General features: G+C 36.4%; 1 long non-coding RNA gene across 1 annotated transcript; it reads left to right on the top strand.

Moving 5' to 3' along the window:
- The first annotated feature begins 1848 nt into the window (after positions 1 to 1848).
- Positions 1849 to 21098, top strand: LOC144616042 (uncharacterized). The gene is made up of 3 exons (XR_013554912.1): positions 1849 to 1934; positions 19027 to 19220; positions 21039 to 21098. It is a non-coding gene; the product is annotated as an uncharacterized LOC144616042 (long non-coding RNA).
- The last annotated feature ends 535 nt before the right edge of the window (positions 21099 to 21633 follow it).

Here is a 21633-nt window from a genome sequence, read left to right on the forward strand (position 1 = left end):
GAGTCAAAGCTGTCAGAATATAATCAGAAGCGGCACAGTCTTTAGGCATCTGGTTAGTAAGAAGATGATCTATGGTCAAGAGCACACAAACCACAACCAGCACTAATTAGTCTCTTTTTTTTCCCTATTGCACTGGTACTATAGGAATTGTCATCAAGAGGAATGACCATCAGATATTTTATTAACATGTGCATGTTCTTTGTCAAGCTTACGGTTTTTAAGAAATGTTTGTCTCAAATAGTGTAGTCCTAGGGACCACATTAAGAATATAAATAATTGTGGCTGAAATTTATGATCCACTTTTTCTTTCTATTTTGACATTCCATAAAAGATATTCATTGATGATTAGACAGCAAATTATGTCTTGAAGACTGTCAGGAGTTGACTTTTAGTAGACTAGCTGGGGCAACCACAACTTTTTATTCAAAACCTATTTTGGGGTCTGTGTATCTTCCACTGTGCTAGGTACAAAGATTTGTTATACATGATCACACCCCTGAGGGAACTGGGGAGCCAAGGGATCACCCCATGAAAGTGTGACTAATTTTTGAAAAAGAATCACAGAGGATAGCTTCAACAAAGGCAGTGCAGGAAGTCCTGAAGGCATGATGTAGACAATAAATGATGAATGTACAAGGGGAACAAATTACTGTGGGTAGGAGCAATCAGAGAGGCCCCATTATTGAGGAAGGTGCTATTCAGCTGCTTGTGACTTTGTGTCCAGTAAGGAAGGGGTGGAATGTTTCACATAAGCAAATAGTGTGTTCAGTATTAAAGTGACAGGAAAATGGAAATCCAGGGAATAGATCAGACCTGCTTTTAGAGTAGAGTGTGGTAACTGTAGAAGGATTTGGGGAGACAACATTGGAAAAGTAGATGCTGGAGAAAGATATAACCTTTAAAAGCTTGCTCAGAAGTTTGAGTTCTGTGCTATAGGTGATAGAGAACAATCAACCAGGAGGAAACAATCATTTAGGAAGGTGTAATTATAACACACATGAAGAATAGAACAGTGGTTCTCGTAGTGTTGTCCACAGGATCCTGGGCATCTCTCAGATCTTTTCAGGAATCTATGACGTCAAAACTATTTTCATAATAACACTGAAATGTCATTTACCTTTTTCACCATGATGAAGTGGTAATAATTGTTAATATTGTTAAATCTCAGCCCTAGAGTATGCATCTTTTTACTGTTCTTTGTGACAAAATGGGAAGTATGCATAAATACTCTGCTGTACACTAAAATATGATTTTTTAAAGGAAATGCACTTATTCTGAGGTAATCTGACTTAGTTACTTAAAAAAAATGAAAAACACCATTTTTACTTGAGAGAAAAGCAAAGTGTGGCTACTCATATGAGGTGCTTGATAGACATGTTCTCAGAAACTAGTGATTCTGGAAATCTAATGTAAAGCAGGGTGATTATAGTTAATAATAATGCATTATATACTTGAAATTTGCAAAAAGAGTAAATTTCAAGTGGTCTCACTAAACACACAAAAAAGGAATTATGTGAGGTGATGATTAGGTTAGTTAGCTTGATTGAGAAAATGATTTCACAATGTATATGTATATCAAAACATTATGTTGTATACTTTAAATCCATATTATACTTTAATAAATCTGGAAAAATAAAGTAAAATTTGTTAATCAAAAACAAAGTGAGCCTTTGATTTCAAGAGAAACAGCTGACAGTGTTTGTTGTCAATGGCAAAATTTGAGCATTCGGATGAAAATTAGAGTTTTGGAAAACTTTTGAGGTTGACAGATTTCCAATACTTAGAGACATTTCTGATGAGATCATTACCTTTACTAAGAAATGTTTTTTGTTTTTGTTTTTTTTTAGGAAGAAATTTGTCAACATTTGGAAGATCTGTATAATTCATTAAAGCAATACTTTCCAAGTGCACAATGTATGATGTTACAAAATAAGGTATGTGTAAAAATATCCATTCAAACTTTAAGACAAACCAATGAAATTTAATGTATCCAAATTAAAAAATTCACAAATGTGGTTTCAGATTCCATATTGCAGCTAACCTTCAAGAAATGACCTTTGGTTGAGTTTTGCTGGTAATATTAAGGGAACGTATCTATAATTGTCTGAAAAGGCTATTAAAGTACTCCTCCCTTTATCAACTATGTATCTGTGTGAGGCAGGATTCTCTTCATATACTTTAATCACAATAGCATATTGTAACAGACTGAATGCATCATCTCATTACATTTTTTTGTTTGTTTGTAAAATATAATTATTTCTGCACATATGTGTAATTTGTGTTTATATTTTTTACATGAATTTCTTAAAACTTTTAATTTCAAATGAAAATTTTATAAAAATCTGTTTTAATTTTCAATATAATAAATATCAATACCTATCACCTGAATAATAGGACCTACTCCAAAGGGTTTTTGTGGAGGTTAAAATTGTAAAACCTTTGGAAAATGATGATACATAGTAAAGATCCATAAATGTTTTCAGTTATTATTATTATATTTCCTTTTACTACTGTATGAGATCCTTAAGGAGAAGTGGGTGATTTATAGTGAAACTCTTAGGGATTCATGTCTTCAATGCTCATGTATCTGCCCACACTGATAATGGAGCAAGACACTTGCTTCTGTCTCTCTTTTGCCTTGTCAATCTCATAAGAGCGTCTCTCCCTGGCAGACTATAGAGATTCCAGGGAATAGTGTTCCTTGGCTTTCAATCCCTGTTATACAGGAGAGCAACAAATGGCGCTGAGCTGCTAACAGGTAATCTGAATCACAGGAGTTAAGAAAATTAAACACAGTTTCAAAAATTAATTTGGAATTTCTTAAGGTCTTTATTATGCTAATGGGCACCTTAAAACTCCAAAGTAGATCAATTTATGTTTTCTAAGCACCTGGGCATGGAAGAGTCTATTGTTTTCTTTGAACATTCTGGGCTCAGCAAAGCATTATGATGCATATTGGCATTGGTGGACCAGAGTTACTGAGGGTCAAATGTCACAGATTAGTACTTTAATTCTTAAAAATTTTTTTTAATTTTATTTTTGACAGAGAGAGAGAGAGAGAGAGAAAGAGAGAGAGGGAGAGTATGAGCAGGGGAGAGGGGCATAGGGAAAGAGAGAATCGTAAGCAGGTTCCACACTCAGTGAGGAGCCCGGTGCAGGGCTCAGTCTCACTACCCTGGGATCATGACCTGAGATGAAATCAAGAGTCAGACACCCAACCAACTGAGCCACAAAGGCGCCCCTAGTGTTTTAATTCTTGAGATGCTATCAGTTTCCTGGAAACATATGACATTTCAACACTCAGAACCATTGGGAAACTGTCAGATTGGTAAATAATCTCTCATCACCTGAAGTTTTTCAGCCCCAATCCACCATGTCAGTCAACTTTGGTATGTCATGGGCACATTTTAGAACAAAGCAAAAATATAGTATAGAAGCAAATGAGAGTCAACAGGTATCAACTTCATAAAATATGTTCCTACAATTGTGATGTCATATTGTACTTCAATTTTGAACAGAGATAGATTATCTAATTGGTGAGTTTTCAGTATGAATCAGTTATCAGTATCTCCTTCATTTTTTTGTTCCTTAATTGATATCATAAATAAATACACGTACATATGTGTGTAGATAGATAGATATAGATAGATAGATAGATAGATAGATAGATAGATAGATAGAATGTACCACAATGCACTAGGTATGCTGCTAGACGTGGAAATCGAACAGTGGTAAAGAAGACATCTTTGCTGAAAGCAAGTTTGAAAGCAAGACTGTATAGTCAAGTTTTGTGAACTCCCTTTTCCTTCATACACTGTCTGTTTTGTTTTTTATTGAAAGTTTAGTGGATGAACCAGAGAAAATTCAAAATTCAAAGTATGAATGTGAAATAAACATTCATTATGACATTTTACCTTATTATTTATTTTTTAAATGTTTATTGATTTATTTTGAAAGAGAGAGAGAGAGAGCGAGAGAGAGAGCGAGCACATGCAGGGAGGGGCAGAAAGAGGGAGAGAAAGAATCCCAAGCAGGTTCCATGCTGTCAGCGGGCTCAGTTTCATGAACTGTGAGATCATGATCTGAGTCAAAATCAAGTCAGAAGCTTAACCTCCTGAGCCACCCAGGCACCCTTCATTATATAACATTTTAAAAAACAGTTTTATTGGAGGAGCGTCTGGGTGGCTCAGTTGGTTAAGTGTCTGACTTCGGCTTGGGTCACCATCTCACGGTTTGTGGGCTCAAGAAACACATCAGGCTCTGTGCTGACAGCTCAGAGCCTGGAGCCTGCTTCAGATTCTGTGTCTCCCTCTGTCTCTGCCCCTCTCCCACTCACTCTCTGTCTCTCTCTGTCTCTTAAAAATAAATAAATGTTAAAAAAAATAAAAAAAACCCAGTTTTATTGGAAAGATTAGCATTTTCATCAAAGAGAGGTAGAAGTCCACAGGGAAAATGATAAAACATTATTGAATGAAATAAAGTTTTTTTTTGCTTATTTACCTTATCATTTATCTATGGTCTTCTTATTTCCTGTGGCTACTGACTTGTACTTCGTTTTCTAAAGAGTCAAACAGGTGCATTTTCAGTTCTTTATAACATTAAAATTACTGTCAGAAATTAGTGTATCTGTGATTGTATGATATATTCTATTGGTGTTTGTATCAGAAAACTTAAAACCTCAGCTCTAGGAATTATATTTCTTCTGCTACCATATACCCAAAGCACTACACTTGTAATACATGTCTATAAGAAAATTGTATATATCAATCAATGGGGCTCCTATACTGGTTGTGTATCCCCAAAATTCATATGTTGAGCCTTTAACCTCCTGTGTTTGGAGTAAGGAAGTAATTAGGGTTAAATGAGGTCATAAGGTTGGGGCCTGGATCCAATTGGATTAGTGTCCTTATAAAAGGAGACACCAGAAATCTCATTCTCTCCCTCTCTCTGCCATGTGAAAACTTCGTGAGAAGATGGCTATTTTCAAGCCAGAAAGAGAGACCTCATCATGCACCAAATCCCCTGGAACTTTGATCTCAAACTTCTTACCTCCAGAATTATGAGAAATAAATTTGTTTGTTTAAACCACCTGGTGTATGATATTTTATTACAGCAGCCTGATCAGACTAATACAAGGGCCAATGGATAAAAAAAATTCACCTGTCAGAGTTGAAAGCAAGAAAATCAGTGATCTTGCTTTATTCTAGGAACCAATGCTAGTTCATAGGGGATTATCATTAGTTTTTATTGTTGCAAAAACCATAATATTAAATTAGCCATCTTAACCATTTTTAAATATACAGTTTAGTAGTGTTGGGTATATTTATTCACATTACTGTGCAACAGATCTCTAGAACTTTTTCATCTTGCAAATCTGAAAGTCTATACCCACTGCACTCTGATTTCTCCTCCTTTGTCCTCACAGACTTGGCACCCATCTTTTTACTTTTTGTTTCCATGATTTTGACTACTTTAGATACTTTATACGAGGGATCATACAATGTTTGTTCTTTTGTGACTGGCTTATTTGGTTTAGCATAATGCCCCCTCAAAGTTTATCTATTTTGGAGTATGTGACAGGATTTTCTTTTTTTAAGGCTGCATAATATTCAGTTGTATATATATATATATATATATATATATATATATATATATATATATACCATATTTTATTTATCCATTCATCTGTCGATGGACATTTGGGTTGATTCCACCTCTTGGCTATTGTGAATAGAGCTAAATATGAAGGGGATTACTTAATCTGTTTATGCCATGAAATGATTTTGAAGAGTGCATTATTATTATTTTTTTAATGTTTGTTTTATTTTATTTATTTTTTTTTGAGACAATGCAAGAGACAGAGTGCAAGCAGCCGAGGGGCAGACAGAGGGAGACACAGAATTTGAAGCTGGCTCCAGGTTCTGAGCTGTCAGCACAGATCCCAACGCAGGGCTCAAACTCACAAACTGTGAGATCATGACCTGAGCCAAAGTTGGACGGTTAACCGACTGAGCCACTCAGGTGCCCCAAAGAATGCGTTATTTTTAAGGGCAGTGGATTCATTTAAGCTTTCATGTTGGTGATAATGATCTTTAATAAACACCTGTCAATACTACGGTGATTAAATAGTTGGAGGTGTGAAAGAGGACTTTTAAAACAAACACAGAGAAGAAACTGCAAAGAACTGTGGTTAATGGCATAGTTGGCACATGTCAATTATACATCACTTCTTGCCATGTAATTCATTTGAACTTTTTTTTTTTTTTTTAAATTTTTTTTTAATGTTTATTTATTTTTGAGACAGAGAGAGACAGAGCATGAATGGGGGAGGGTCAGAGAGAGGGAGACACAGAATCTGAAACAGGCTTCAGGCTCTGAGCTGTCAGCACAGAGCCCGACGCGGGGCTCGAACTCACTGACCGTGAGATCATGACCTGAGCCGAAGTCGGCCGCTTAACCCACTGAGCCACTCAGGCGCCCCAGTCATTTGAACTTTTATAGCTGTTGTCATGGACAAGTTTCCAATGGTTTTCTGTTAGTGATAATATGATTACTATAATGTATAAAGTCAACTGCTAGTTTTTTTAGAGACTTACTAATTGAAAATAAAAGATTCAGAGTTATTCAAATTCCTTTTGCATTCTCTCTTCCCCTCCATCTTTGTTTAATCCTGTGTTACTCTCAAGTACATTTTTCTTGGAGGGTTTCTTCTTAGGTAATGGGATACCCCAAACACTGTCCTTGGACCTTCTCTCCCTCTACACTTTCTCATCCAGTCCTGTGGTTTTAAGTATCATCTATATGGTAATAATTTATATAGCCCATTCCTGCTTATTCTGTGGATTCACATTTATGTATTAAACCTCCATCTCTGCCTCAATTTCTTTTTTTAAAGGCTTATTTATTTTTGAGAGAGAAAGAGAGAGAGAGAGAGAGAGAGAATCCCAAGCAGGATCCGCACTGTCAGTGCAGAGCCTGATTCAGAGCTTGGACTCGCGAACTGTGAGATCATGACATGAGCCAAAACAAGAGTGAGATGCTTAACTGACTGAGCAACCCAGGCATCCCTCTGACTCAATTTCTGTAGCAATCTCCTAACTGATGTCCTTGCTCCACACTGTAGCCAGGAAAATCTATTCCTGGTTTTTGTTTGTTTATTTGTTTTAAGATGCTAATTCTCTGTTTTTACATCTCAGCAACATATTTCTTAAAATAAACTTTATTCTTTAAAAGTTTTAGGTTCATGGCAAAACTGAACAGAAGGTACAGAGATTTTCCATACATTCTTTGCCTCCACATACATATAGCAGCTCAATCCTTTTGACTCATAAGTGGTACTATGTCATTTTCCTATTTGGAACCCTCCATATCATATAGAGAATAAAAGCCACACTTCTCACCTACAAGGCTCTTCATGACCTGGACTTTGGCTACCTTTTCAGCCTCTTTTCCTATCAATCCTCACTCACAAGCTGATTCAGCCACATGACTTTTTGGCTACTTCTCAAACATGCCAATTCCCTCCCTATTTCTGGACTTTCATATTTGCTGTTTGTTCTATATAGACTGCACATTAGCCAGATCTTCACATGGTGCAATATTGGTTTCAGTAGAATTCAGTGATTCATCACTTACATACAACACCCAGTGCTCATTATAACAAGTGCTCTTCTTAATACCCATCACCTGGGTAGTCCATCCCCCACCCATCTCCCCTCCATCAACCCTTAGTTTGTTCTTTATCTGTAAGAGTCTCTCATGGTTTGTTTTTCTTTCTCTTCCGCCCCCTCATATGTTCATCTGTTTTGTTTCCAAAATTGCACATATGCATGAAATCATATGGTATTTGTCTTTCTCTGATTGACTTATTTCCCTTAGCATAATACACTCTGGTTCCATCCATGTTGTTGCGAATGGCAAGTTTCATTATTTTTGATGGTCAAGTGATATTCTATTGTATGTATATACCATATCTTCTTTATCCCTTCATCAATTGATGGGCATTTGGACTCTCTCCATAGTTTGGCTATTGTTGATAATGCTGCTATAAACATTGGGGTGCTTGTGCCTCTTTAAATCTGTATTTTTGTATCCTTTGTGTACACTACCTAGTAGTGTAATTGCTGTAGTGTAGTGTAATAGCGTAGTAGTGTAATAGCGTAGTTCTAATTTTAACTTTCTGAGGAGCCTCCATGTTGTTTTCCAGAGTGGCTGTATTATTTTGCATTCCTACCAATAATGAAAGAGGGTTCCTTTCTCCACATTGTCACCAACATCTGTTGTTTCTTGTGTTGTTAGTTTGAGCCATTTTGACAGGTATGAGGTGGTATCTCATCATGGTTTTGATTTGTATTTCACTGATGATGAGTGATGTTGAGCATCTTTTCATGTGTTTGTTAGCCATCTGGATGTCTTCTTTAGAAAAAAAAATGTTTATTTATGTCTTTTGCCCATTTCTTCACTGGATTATTTGTTTTTTGGGTGTTGAGTTGAGTAAGTTCTTTACAGATTTTGGATACTACCCCTTTATCAGATATGTCATTTGCAAATACCTCCTCCCATTTTGTAGGCTGTCTTTTAGTTTTGTTGATTGTTTCCTTTGCTGTGCAGAAGCTTTTATTTTGATGAAGTCATTATCATTCATTTTTGCTTTTGTTACCTTTGCCTCTGGTGATGTGTCTAGGAGGAAGTTGCTCTGGCCAAGGTCAAAGAGGTTTCTGCCTGTGTTCTTCTCCAGGATTTTGATTGTTTCCAGTCTCACATTTAGGTCTTTCAACCGTTTTGAATTTATTTTTTTGTATGGTGTAAGAAAGTGGTCCAGTTTCATTCTTCTGCATGCTGCCATCCAGTTTTCCCAACACCATTTGTTGAAAGGACTGTCTTTTTTCCATTGGATATTCTTTCCTGCTGTGTCAAAGATTAGTTGACCATATAGTTGTGGGTCAATTTCTGGATATTCTATTCTGTTCCATTGATCTATGTGTCTATTATTGTGCCAGTAACATACTATCTTGATGATTGTAGCTTTGTAGTATAGTTTGATGTCCAGAATCATGATGCCTCCAGTTTTGCTTTTCTTTTTCAGGATTGCTTTGGCTATTCGGAGTCTTTTGTGATTCCATACATATTTTAGGATTATTTGTTCTAGCTCTGTGAAAAATGCTGGTGGCATTTTGATGGGGATTGCATTAAATGTGTAGATTGCTTTGGGTAGTACACACATTTTAACAATGTTTGTTCTTCCAATCCATGAGCATGTAATGCTTTTCCATTTCTTTGTGTCCTCTTCAATTTCTTTCCTAAATGTTCTATAGTTTTCAGAGTATAGATCTTTTACCTCTATGGTTAGGTTTATTTCTAGATATCTGTTTTTTGTACAATTGCAAATAGGGTTTATTCCTTGATTTTTTCTGCTGCTTCATTATTGGTATATAGAAATGCAACAGATTTCTGTATGTTTTTATATCCGTGACTTTGCTGAATTCATGTATTAGTTCTAGCAATTTTTTTGGTGGAGTCTTTGGGTTTTCTATATAGAGCATCATGTTGTCTGCAAATAGTGACAGTTTGTCTTCTTCCTTGTCTATTTGGATGTCTTTTATTTCTTTGTGTTGTCTGATTGCTGAGGCTAATACTTTCAGTACTATGTTAAATAGTAATGGTGAGAGTGAACATCCTTATCTTGTTCCTGATCTTAGGGGGAAAGCCCTCAGTTTTTCATATATGGTCTTTCATATATGACATTATGATGTTAACTAATAGTCCATCTATCCCTACTTTGTTGAGGGTTTTTATCCAGAATGGATGCTGTGTTTAATCAAATGCTTTTTCTGCATCTATTGACAAGATCATATGATTCTTATCCTTTTATTAATGTGTATTACAGTGATTGATTTGTGAATATTGAACCAGCCCTGCATCCCAGGAATAAATCCCACTTGATCAGGGTGAATAATTCTTTTAATCTACTCTTGAATTTTATTTGCTAGTATCTTGTTGAGATTTTTGCATCCATGTTCATCAGAGATATTGGCCTATAATTTTCCTTTTTAGTGGGGTCTTTCTCTGGTTTTGGAATCAAGGTAATGCTGGCCTCATAGAATAAGTTTGGATGTTTTCCTTCCATTTCTATTTTTGGAACAGCTTCAAAAGAATAGGTGTTAACTCTTCTTTAAATGTTTGGTAGAATTCCCCTGGGAAGACATCTGGCCCTAGACTTTTGTTTATTGGGAGATTTTTGGTAACTGATTCAGTTTCTTTGCTGGTTATGGGTCTGTTCAAATTTTCTATTTCTTCCTGTTTCAGTTTTGGTAGTTTGTATGTTACTAGGAATTAATCCATTTCTTTCAGGTTACCCTTTTTGTTGGCATATAATTTTTCATAATATTCTCTTATTATTGTCTGTATTTCTGTGGTGTTGGTTGTGATCTCTTCCTTTTTGTTCATGTTGGTTTATTTGGGTCCTTTCTTTTTTCTTTTTAATGAGTCAGGCTAGGGGTTTATCAATTTTATTAATTCTTTTGCAGAACCAGTTCTTAGTTTTGTTGATCTGTTCTACCATGGTTTTTTGTTTGTTTGTTTTTATGTCATTTATTTCTGCACTAGTCTTTATTATTTCCCCCTTTCTGCTGGCTTTAGGCTTTATTTGCTGTTGTTTTTCAGCTCCTTTAGGTATAAGGTTAGGTTATGTATTTGAGATTTTTCTTTCTTCTTCAGGTAGGCCTATATTGCAATATACTTCCCTCTTAGGACTACCTTTGCTGCATTGCAAAGGTTTCAGACTGTCATGTTTTCATTTTTATTTGCTTCCGTGTACTTTTGAATTTCCTCTTTAATTTCATGTTTAACCCATTCATTCTTTAGTAGGATGTTCTTTAATCTCCAAGTATTTGTGGTCTTTAAAAATATTTTTCTTGTAGTTGACTTCATGTTTTATAGTGTTGTGGTTTGAAAGTATGCATGGTATGATCTCAATATATTTGTACTTGTTGAGGGCTGATTTGTGACCCAGTATGTGATCTATTCTGGAGAATGTTGCATGTGCACTCAAAAAGAATGTGTATTCTGCTGCTTTAGGATAGGCTCAATGTTCTGAATTTATCTGTTAAATCTATCTGGTCCAGTGTGACATTCAAAGCCATTGTTTCCTGTTGATTTTCTTTTTAGATGATCTGTCCATTGCTATGAGTGGGGTGTTAAAGTCCCCTCCTATTATTTTATTATTGTCAATGAGTTTCTTTACGTTTGTGATTAATTGATTTATATGTTTGGGTGTTTTTGCTTTGGGGGCATAACTGTTTTCTATTGGTAGATCTTCTTGAGGGATAGACCCTTAATTATGATATAATGCCCTTCTTCATCTCTTGTTACAGTCTTTGCTTTAAAATCTAGTTTGTCTGATATAAGTATGGTTACTACAGCTTTCTTTTGGCCTGACAACCTTTCCAAACCTCTTACATAGATTTGGTTTCTTTATTGAACTTCAAAACTGTTGCTACTTGATATCATATTATACGTTGCTTTGTTTGTGTTTGTTGTCTCTTTTTCCTGCTAGAATGAAAACTCCACAAGAGCATGGATGTTTCCAGTTGATTTTCTATTGAATCCCTGTTGCCTCAAACAGTACTTAGCATCTTGTAGGTTCTTTATACCAAGTGTTTGAATAGATATGGATGCATTTTGTGCTAATTATTTTTTAATAGTGATTCTTCTCATGTTTGTATGCTCAACTGTTCTATGTCTTCATAGCCTGCTCTTCCTGTTTTTTTTTAATGTTTATTTATTTTGAGAGAAAGAGAGAGGAGAGAAAGAGAGACAGAGAGAATGAACGGGATGGGGGGCAAAGAGAGGGAAAGAGAGAATCCCAAGCAAGCTTGATTCCACTAATTGGGAGATCATGACCTGAGCTGAAATCAAGTCAGACACTTAACTGACTGAGCCACCCAGGCACCCCTCCCTTTTTATTTTTATAGCAAGAAATTAGATTTTGCTGCAATGGGTTTTGGTTCATTAGAATATTTCTATTGGATTTAAGGACATGCAATTATGTTCTTTTCATCATCTCTAATGACTTTCCCTTTTATTCCCTCTTTCACTACCCACGACCAATGCTTCAAACCTTTATATTTGTGGATTCCTTCAAATCCAACATGTTGCTTAGTAGAATATTTTCTGATTTGTCCATTGAAAATACAGTCCTTCTTAAGTATAAATTTCCTCACATTCTCTGTGTTTTTTTAAACCTCTAATTGTATTTAATTCTTATTTAAACTTTCTTTTCCTCTTCTAGCAGAGAAAGAGGGCTCCAAACCATTGTCCAAATTTAAGCTTTCTTAACCTTTCTTTTGGCCCTCTTTCCTACCATCTCATCTCCATAGCTCCTTTGTCTCAGAAGTAATCTGTTATCTTCTCATTATCAAATCCAATAATTTTTCTTCACCTTCATACTTATGACCACGTGACTTTTCTTTGACATTTGACTCTATTGATCCATCCTATACTTCATATCCTGTCTTATTTTTTGTGACTTTCTTTAGCTTCTTTGTTTCTCTTTCTATATATTTGGCTATCATATGTTATTTATTTCATGCGTTCTTGTTTTTCATATACAATAACAACAACAAAAAAATAGATGCTTCTTGAGGTTCTATAATCAGTTATTAGGAACCAAAACCCAGCTCAGACCAACCTAAGCAATAAGAAGAATGTAACAGTGGGCATGATTCATAGGCTCTAATATTGTCATTAGAATCTGCTCTATATTCCTCCATTCTTTGGTCCCATATAATGACAAAGTTGACCACTGGCAACTTTAGACTTACATTATCATTATAGATATTGATCCTGGGGGAAAAAGAATGCCAATTTTTGGGTAACTTTATAGCTGTCTAAGGTATACTTTACTGGCCTTGCTTGAGTTCTGTGATCATTCCTGAATCAATCACTATGGCCAAGGGAAGGGAGGACTTGGAATTACCAGGCCTGGATCACATACTCAGTCCTGAAATTTGCATTTTGGTCATATCTCTTTCTAAACCACATGGCCTGAAATTGGGAGAAGGATGGGCTCTCAAAGAGACACTGAGCATTTTCTCTTCCTATTCTTTACATTGTATCCCTGGGCTATTCTGTCCACTGTTTTAACTTCTATCATCATCTGTATGCTGATAACTTTCAAATCTCACAATACAAATGAACCTAATTACACTGCAAAGCCATTGGAAAATTAAATGGGGTAGAAGTTTTTGCCCTAACTGCAATGGCTGATTCTGATGAGAAAAACTCAAGGCCCAGTATGGTTTCTGAAGTGTCACTACCAGGATCTGGTAAATGAATTCAGTAGCAGAGTATTATTCAAACTCAGGTAGACTTGCAGGAATTCTTTCTAGTCTCATCAGGAAGTCCACATAAGGCAAATATGAAGCAGAATTGACCCCACAGCTAAGGGAGGACTAGAAGGAATCATTGGAGCATCAGGGCCCTACTCAAGCAGGCTGATTTTCAGTATAATACCCTTGTGCTAAGGACAAATTAGAAAAGTATATAGACTCATTGGGAAGAGCATAGGATGGTGGTAGGCAGGAGTCCAGTATGGATGGGACCAGTATAAGGCAGGGATGGGAATTGGAAATCAGTGGCTTGCAGTCTACACCCAGGGTTTATTCATGTATAACAAGGACCAGATATGGTTAGAAGTAAAACTTTGCTATAAACTCAGAGTATTGTGAATGTTCAAAGATAGGCTTTTGTGCATTTCTGTTTTTACCAGTTGTATTTGTGTTTTCCTCTTTGTAAGTAAAGAATTACAAATGAAACAACTAGATTGGATTAACTAATTTCTAAGATATCTTCCAACTATACAAGTCTATAATTCTAAGAGTATTGGAGAATATAATTAATAACATAAAAGCAGAGATTTTTTTTCTGTTTTCCCCATTAATTCATAAAGCTAGAACAGTTCTTTGCACAAAATAAATATTTGTTGAATTTCAAAAACTGTTGTTGTAGATAGAAAACTAAAAAGTGGGATTTTGCTTTTATTCTATATCTCTGACTTAAATAATTAGATTTAGCATTTTTTGTAATTTATGACATTAAAAAGGGCTGATGACAGTTGACAGGAAACTTGGAGAGTTCTTCACTATTATAAGAAAATTGCGATAGAAGTAGGTCAAATACTTTTGCAATGCTAATTTTCAAACAGATTTGATTTCAATTTACTTAAATGGCTCTTGGTCTTACCGGAAGTGAAGAAAGGAGGTAGAATCATATGACAAATGTTTTTATTTTAGTATTTATTTTTGAGTAGCTTTAATTCTAAAAAAACTCAGGCCTTCATCCAATACCATTCTGTGGAAGACTTTACTACAAGATGGTATAATGTGTGAAATTTCCTTAGACTCATTATTTAATTAGGAAACCCCAAATTTGAAGTTATCTTTTTCAGAGTTGAAATCATGAATGTTGGTAGTGTCAAGTTGTAACACCAAATTATAACACTAGGTGGCATGAGATGCAAGTTGAAAAACAATAGTGTTATCAGAAAGTGTAATAGCTGATCTATACCTGCATCTTAGTTTACTTTTATATGTAGGCATATTAATCTGGGAAACTCTCACTAGGAGAATGTGAATTTTATTTGAATGAAATACATATAATAAAATAAACAAGGTATGAAGCTCTTAGTTTAAGAAAAATAGGTTTAAAAAGAGCAATAGTTTTTGCTAGTTGAAGTCAATGGATACTGAATTAAAAAATTAGGGGCTAGGGGCACCTGGGTGGCTCAGTTGGTTAAGTGTCTATCTTTTGATTTTGGCTCAGGTCATGATCTCATGGTGGTGGGATTGAGCCCCACTGAGCACCACACTGAGTGTGAAGCCTGCTTGGGATTCTCTCTCTTCCTCTCTCTCTGCCCCTCCCCCCATCTCTCTTTCTATCTCAAAATAAAAGTAAATAAAATAAAAAAAATTAGGGAGGTATTAGGGATAAATAATGTGAGCCCCAGGCAAAACTGCCGAGTGGTAGAGTAATTCCTCTCTTTGGTATCCTGTGGAAATCAAAAGAGATGGTTCTCTACTTTCGCATTTACTTTTGGGAAGTCCCTTTTCCCAGCTGCTGCTCTTCCTGCTATCCCCAGCTGCTCCATGTTCACCACTGTGGGCACTTAGGAAACTCATTTTACTTGTACATTCATCAAAACATGCCTATTCTATGTCTCATCCTCTTGGAGTCCGAAGTTTGAGTTCTTTCTATATATTGGCTAATCAAAAAACAAACCATACCTATTCATGGATGGAGAACTAGTTTGGGTTTGTTTTCATTCTCTTAGATGAAGTGCAATTTCTACTGGTCAAGACCTGAGTAGGAAACAGAAGGCATATGCAATGGGGAAAGTAGAGAGAACATTAACTAGTGGCAGGGAACCGCCTTGGGACTATTGACAAGGAGGATACCATTACCACCCCTTGTCATGGAGTAGGTGCCTCCCACAAAGAGCTGTGGATAGAAATAGGAGAATGAAGTCACTACAAACTCAAAGCTCCAGACTGCTGCTGATGGTTGTGGTGTCTGTGTTTCTGTTAAAAGATAAACTGAGGCATATTAAAATTTTTAAGCGTTTATTTGAGCAAAAATTGATTTGAATCAGGCAGCATCCAATCTAGCCAATAGAAGGAAACTCCGAGGAGCTCTACAAACTGAAAGACTTGTAGGCAGAAGAGAGCAGGAATGAGGAAGCTATACTAGACAAAAAAGCAGGTTGATTATTCTAAGATTACTTTTCCTTCAGGGGATGGCAAGGGTCTATCAGGCAGATTACATAACTAGTGCTAATCAGGTGATTTCCTCTTTTTCTTTCTTTTCCTTGAGAAATCGAGAGAGAGAGAGAGAGAGAGAGAGAGAGAGAGAGAGGACGCACACAAGTGAGTGAGGGGCACAGAGAGAGAGAGAGAGAGAAAGAATCCTACAAGGGGCAGACAGAGAGTAATGAAAAGAGAGAGAGAGAGAGATTGAGAGAGAGAGAGAGAGAGAGAGAGAGAGAGAAGCAGGGCTCATCTGAAGTGAGTCTCCAGCTCACTGGAAGCAGGGCTGGAGTACACTTGATGAGGGGCATGAGCTCATGAATGGTGAGATCATGACCTGAGCTGAAGTCAGATGCTTAACTGACTGAGCCACCCTGGGCACCCTGATCAGGTGATTTCCTGATTGACTGTTTTAAAATTCCATTTCTGGAAGACCCAAAATGGTAAGTTAAATCTTAGTATGGTAATGTGGAGCTTAGCATAAACAAATCTATCATGGGCCTGTTTTTTTTTTGTTTTTTGTTTTGTTTTTTGTTTTTTTGGTTTTTTAACAATTCCCTGCTTTTGATCAGACCCTTAGTCTAATTGAGAAATTTGATAGAAAATGTAAGGCATTAGTGCTATTCTCAGGTACCACTCTGGAGTTCTTGCAGGTTTTGCTAAATCTCTGTGTGTTATTTACAGGTCACAATGTTGGGTTCACATTCTTTAAGTTGGTCATTCTGTTTGTTCCTTTTATGATGTTCTATTCTTAGAGAGGTCATTTGCTTGGTGGTTAGCAGCTGTGAACATGCATTTAAAACTTTTGAGAGACTACAGTGCACCAGGGAGACTACTATGATTATTATGAGCAGGATCATTCTTGATGTATGGAGTGTACTTTACAGCCATGGTCCCCATGACCCAAAGCACTCAGACCCAATCCAATCAGACTTTTGAGGAAGTCCCTTCCTTAAGCCAACTGACTTGTTCAGTGATCTTATGTAGCTGAGTCTCAATTTCGCAGAAATGTTAATTTAAGTGCAGCAAATGCTGTTGGCCATAGCGCAGACATCTTGTTTACCTGAAAGATAATTAAGGGCTATCCTATTATCATAAACAACTTTGGCCAGAGAATCTGGGAGTTTTGTTGGGCAGCTATTTCTTTATCAGCAGAAAACTTTGTCCTTCTAACAGAGAGAAAACCAAATTCTAATTTTGCACCAGTGTGCTTTTGATATTAAAATTCATTTTAAAATCTTAAATACATCCATTCTAATCTTGACTAGCTTGACTACACTAAAATTTTTTTCCCAACAAAACTTCTACAACTATTTATATGCATTCAGATTTATTGTATTTTTTTCTTCTTTTTTCTCATACTGGAACAATAATTCATTTTACTTTCCTTACCTACTTTTCAGACACATTTTTTTCCTTTCACTTTTGTTATTTCCAAGTAGTTTTAATTACATATATTAATTAGAATTCCTTACCCTTCAAATCCTTTATTCCTAGTGAAAACTAAGAAGTGAGCAATTGTGGATTGTCAGTTGCACTGGGATTTTCTGGATTGGCAAATTTATAAATACATTTCATAATTTCTAGACTTCTTCCTCATAGTAAATTTTTCAAAATAGCACAAGGCATGTTAACTGATTGACCCAAGTATCTTTAGCTCTTTTGTAATAAGAAGCCAAAAGTAGATAAATCTGTGTTTAATAATTAATGTTTCAGTATTTCATCTTATTTGGAAATGAACTAGATATTCAATGACTATCCATCATCTAAATTTTCTCAGTATAACTTTAAAGTTTCAAGTTACTGAAAAGATTATGGAAACTGTTTTTGAGTAGATATACCATAAAGCATAATTCTTATTGGAAAGTTCATTTATAAACTTTTATCTTAATTACATCTATTTAATTCACCTGTTCTTAACAATTATGTTTCGATTAGTCATGAAAATTTTATGAGACATTAAATAACTAACCATTATCTTAATTATCTCTTTTGTTAACAAAGTCTGCAACAGAGATAACAGGCTTATTTGATTTTTAGTAAATCTAGGTAGAATAAATTTATATTTAATGCTGATAGCATGTTTTTTCAAAATTAAACTAAAAAAGGTAAACTCTCCTTAAAAATTTTTTTTACTGAAAATTATCCTCAATCAAATGGAGTTGGAAACTATTTGGGTTAATTACTGTATTTCTGAGAATATACTTGATTTATATAAATACTTGTTTGTATTTAAGACAAGTCAACAGAGGTCTTTACAAATTAATGTGGACAATGCCATCTGGAGGTAGAAAAAATATCACATGTTTATAACATGTACACATAGACATACATAAACATATAGGCAAATGCAAACAGATACCTTATAGCTTTTATTTTAAAATTTTAGCCATGAGACATCTCCAACAATGTAATATTTTTGTCTGTAAAAGAACAGTTGGACCCAAATTGTGCTTCTGGCAGATGGAATAAATTAAAGTTACCCTCTCAGATGACAGATGGCTAAAGATTTTTACTAATATTTGTGCAAGATAGTAATCAAAATAACTTTTCCTTTTCTTTTTTCTTTTTTCTCCTTCTGATAAGAATTACCTTGGTTCCTAGAGAAAACCAAGTAGAATACTTGCATCTCAAAAAGCATAGAGAAAGAATGCAAGTTCCCCCAAGATAAATTCTGTTCCCTAAGTCTTTTTTTTTTTTATAATATCTTTGGGCCTTTTGAGATGAGTAGGGGAGGTTTGGGATTGGTAAATAGGATAGGTGGGCTTTGAGTTGTTTCTAGAGTCACATTTCTGTTCCTATAAAGACTAGATTTGTAAGACAAGTACAGTTGTTTTTGGTTCCTCAGAGGACTGGATTGCAAACTGAAGGATATCAAGAGGCTGACCAACCCCATCCAACTATATTATCCTCAATATGTTTCTTTATATTATGGAGAAGATCTTCAACTAAGATGTAAATAAAAAGTTCCTTATATTCTAGATTTTGAGTTGTGTGTCTTGGAATGTTTTAGCAAATCATTCCACAAAGATTTCAGAATGTTTCCTTCTGGGTACATAGTTTCATTTTAGCTTAGAGGAGAAGGTCTAAAATAAATTCCTATCAGTCTCTGAATGTCAGCTTCCAATTTGGCCAGCTTCTCACCATAAGAGTTACTTAAAAACACAAATATTGTTTTCAAATATCTTGTCAGGCTACAGCTAACAACAGTAAATATTCCTTGCAGCTCTGAACAACCCCTTGGACTCAAGAGGCATCCCCAAAGAGGGTGCAAAAGACACTGTCCTCCTAAGAACCAGAGCCACTCCCAAAGATAACCAAAGAAAGACAAACTTAGACAATTGACCGGAGAGCTGGCAATGGTGGTAGGACACTAGCTGCAAATGAAGTACAACCCACATTTCTGTCCAGCCAAATCAGGTACAACCTGCATTTCTGTTTGTCCTTATTTTGGGACCCCAACCTGACGGCTGCCAAGCCAAGTTCTTAGGACACAAAATGAGACAAACAAGAAGGTAATGGCTGTCCCTGGGAGAGTAAGGATCAACAACCAATGGGTACCTGAAAACAAGTTCACAAGTCACAATTCAAAGATCAAATTCTTTTTTTTTTTTAAATTTTTTTTAATGTTTTATTTATTTTTGAGACAGAGAGAGACAGAGCATGAACGGAGGAGGGGCAGAGAGAGGGAGACACAGAATCGGAAGCAGGCTCCAGGCTCTGAGCCATCAGCCCAGAGCCCGACGCGGGGCTCGAACTCACGGACCGCGAGATCGTGACCTGAGCTGAAGTCGGGCGCTTAACCGACTGAGCCACCCAGGCGCCCCAGATCAAATTCTTATTAATGTTTTTTTCTGCCTGTCAGTGTGAATTTGGAAAGGAACAATGTAAAATTTTTTGCTTTCCTCTCTCAACGAGGCACTACAGACAGAGATCTAGGAGAGCTAACTTGGGTAAGAATTCTCACCCCTTTCTGGCTTCTGCCAGTTTTCCCAGGATCCTGTCTGCAGGATCTAGAGCAAGTGAGGTGCCCCAGCAGGTCTCATTCTGGTCAACAGAAACTATAGAGGAGGAAAAGTAATTTCCCCTCTACCTTTTATGGTGAGTGCTTGGCTGAGACCGCTTTTTCTCTAGGTCATCTTATAAATGGATAAGCTTATCTAGGTTAAAATTTCTCTACTGTGGTCCCTGTAATTCAAGATTATTATATCTTTGGTAAGATTAACCTGCTTATTCAGCCTTAAACTTTTGTTTTTATTCACCTGAGGCCCAACACTAGACCCACTCCAGCTTAAGTCAGACCTAGTCTAACCCCAGACCCAATCTTCTTTCCAAGTCAGACCCAATCTGACTCAGTCCAGTTTCTGGACCCAGTCCAAAAAAAGAAATGTTCAAATAAAGTCTGAAAGCTGATAACATAAAAGCTGCAGTTGGAATCTGAGGGACACTTACCGATCACCTCCAAAGACAGTGAGAAGGCAGGCAGCTCATGGGGTTTAGCAGGTTCCTTCATCTGGTTGTTCACTGCTCCCAGAAGCCGTCAGGGGGCTTCCTTCAGTTTCCTCTTCTGACATCAGAACCATTAAAAGTTAAACTGAGGCCTGCCTCAGCTCACTTGGGTGGCAGAGCTGTTTGAGCTCCTTCATAGGTTAGTTTTGTTTTCCTTTCCATGCAAAACGGTTCTGGCACTTTACCCTGAGGAGAATATCATGGGCCATAAGAGGGACTGAAGTGGGGGTGAACTTGGCAAGGACATCTCCCTGGCTTGATTTGGAAGATTCCACAAAGGATTGAGCCCAAGCACAATCAATATTCTACATATAATAGACAGTTCTGCTATACTGGGTCTTAAATAAAAATTAAATTAGAAAATGCATTTTCTTATTTCTTTTTCCCTGGCCCATATTGTTCTATGAGAAGAGATTAACATGTCTCCAGAGACTCTGGTAGCAAAGATTTAGAAATGCTTCACCACTCCAGACTGCCCACTAGTTTTCTGAGGAGAAATTTTACAAATAATTAGAATGTTGGTCACCTTCTCACTTAGACTCTCAGATTCTCCTGGTACTTAGAAAACTATACCATCCTTCATGCTCTCATATTTTACTTTAAATAATCTCCAGGCAAATTTATATGAGCCCACTGTCCCGGGTACACACAAATGACCTTCAGTTGAAGCATTCTTCTCAGATTCAAACACAACTGCTTCATAACCTGCTTTTCTGATCTCCTTTTCAGGTAATGCCACTGCAGTCCACCTGTGCGTGATCCTGCATGCCCCCTTCTTCCTACTTCTCAGTAAGTCATTCATTTCTATGTATTTCTTTAGTACCACTGGAATATTCTCCTCTCTGTACTGTTTGCCATGGTCCTAGGTTGGATCATTTCTCCACATGGGTCATGTGTTTTGGTCTTATCGAATTGCTTGCTTTTCTCTAAACGAGCCATAGACCCTCATGCCTTTGTGTTGCATCTCTTCATTTTATCTGCTTTCATTAATCAGCTCATTGTCGAATCCTCTGTGATGTGACGCAATGGCTGACTTCCCCAGTAAACTGAACACTCCTTTCTTTTGGTTCTGGTGGTACTTTGTACATATTTCCAATATGTTATAGCAATTATTACTGCATATACATGCTTTTTCTATATGTGTGTCATCAGAATCTTGAAATTCCTTGAGAATTAGGACTTTGTCTTAATATCTAAGGATCTCTAAATAATCAAAGTCATCATTGAATAAATGTGAATTACTACATAAATGATCACACACACACACACACACACACACGGCATGAAATGGAGTGCTCATATTCCACTGATGAGATCTAGGCAA

The sequence above is a fragment of the Panthera onca genome, chromosome B1 (genome assembly GCF_046562875.1).
Source record: "Panthera onca isolate mPanOnc1 chromosome B1, mPanOnc1 haplotype 2, whole genome shotgun sequence".
Taxonomy (NCBI): Eukaryota; Metazoa; Chordata; class Mammalia; order Carnivora; family Felidae; genus Panthera; species Panthera onca.